Below are 1,503 nucleotides of genomic sequence, written 5' to 3'. Positions count from 1 at the left end.
AGGGAGGGCCCAGTTTTCTATTTTTGACAAGCAAGACAGAAAGGAAAAATTTTGAGGGAGAAAGCAGCCGCAGACTCACGGTGGACAGCGGGTCAATGCATTATGTTTTAGAGCTGGACACAGTCAAATGCGCAGAGTGCTTCTCTCTGGAAACATTCACTTGCTAACTGCAGGTTCTTCATGTTGCAACACGGTGGTACCTGGGAGGTTTGCTGCAGGCTATTAGCTGCACTGGAGACTGGCCGCTCAGAAATCATTTCCTTCCTCCACCGGTTGTTGTGGTTTTTTAAGAAATCTCATAGACTCGGATTATTCCTAATAATGTCATTGTCAACCACCCGCCTTTGGGGTGATGTGTTGGTGGGAGAGTAAAAAGGCAGCTGCAGCTCTCTGGCTGCGAACTCCGCAGCGCTCAGGGAACACTGCTCTCGGGGAGCGCAGGACATGGGGCCGCAGGTAGCCCCGGGGCCATCCAGGCCTCTCGGCGGGTTTCCCAGGTCGGAGGACAGCCGCCCCAGGCCCACGGGGGACGTGCCCTCCTCCACCCGCGGGGCCGCCTCGGCTCCAGGCCTCCTTCCCCTGTGGGTCTCGCCCACGTGCTGGGCTTGTTTCTCTTCTCCCACTGACTGCAGCCTGGGTTGCGAGCCGTGTGCCCCCAGGCTGGGCCCCTCCGCTGCAGCGGGCAGGGGGTCGGAGCCATGGGCTCCGTGACGCAGGGTGATGACCCCAGGGCCCTCCCGGGAGGTCAGCGTGGAGGTAGCCCTTCACTCTGACGGTCGGCCATGAGAAAGAAACCCAAGTGCTAGCAAAGGCTCTCGCTGACCAGAGGCTGGCGGGGGACAGGGCCATGTCCCGTGGGTCGCCTGCGGCCACCCTCTCCTCGCGTCTGAGACTGAGCACGCTGGTTCAGAGTGGCTGTGGCACGGGCGAGCAGCACGGACGCTGAGAGCCTCACCCGGTAAACAGCACGTGCCTGGCACTCCTCGGAGAAGGGCAGCTGAGGAAAAGCAGACAAGAAGGCCACGGTCTGTGCTGGAACCCAAGCAGTTGTCTTGGCCGCTTGGGTGGCTGCTTGGTTTTCTTACTGCTGGTTTCACTGCGTGCTCAGGAAATCAAAGAAGTCGATGTTTTCCCTGCTGGGTTGTGTCTCTCTTTGCTTTAGTCCATCGATGTTCTTTGCAGGACAGTGAGTGCAAAGATTAGGCTTCAGACTCGGGCACGCGTCCACTTCCAGGCGACAGAGTAGTAGCTCGGAAGGTCAACTTCCCCTGGACGAACCCTAGTAAGTCTCCCCCAGGAGACTGCTGCGACTGGCGCAAGACCAGCACCCGCCGCCACATCGCGCGCTCTGGGGGTTTCTGCTCATCAGGGACTTTGGGGGGAGGGCAGCGGCCAGGCCCACGCAGAGCTGCTCCCTCACCGGGAATGACGCAGGCCTGAGCCCGGGCTGGGGGTCATGGGGACTGCCAGCAGCAAGGCTGGCGACGGGGCGCGGGCGGCGGG

The sequence above is a fragment of the Condylura cristata genome, unplaced genomic scaffold (assembly GCF_000260355.1).
Source record: "Condylura cristata isolate star-nosed mole 26May11 unplaced genomic scaffold, ConCri1.0 scaffold00026, whole genome shotgun sequence".
Lineage (NCBI taxonomy): Eukaryota > Metazoa > Chordata > Mammalia > Eulipotyphla > Talpidae > Condylura > Condylura cristata.
Note: the sequence above shows the minus strand (reverse complement) of the source record.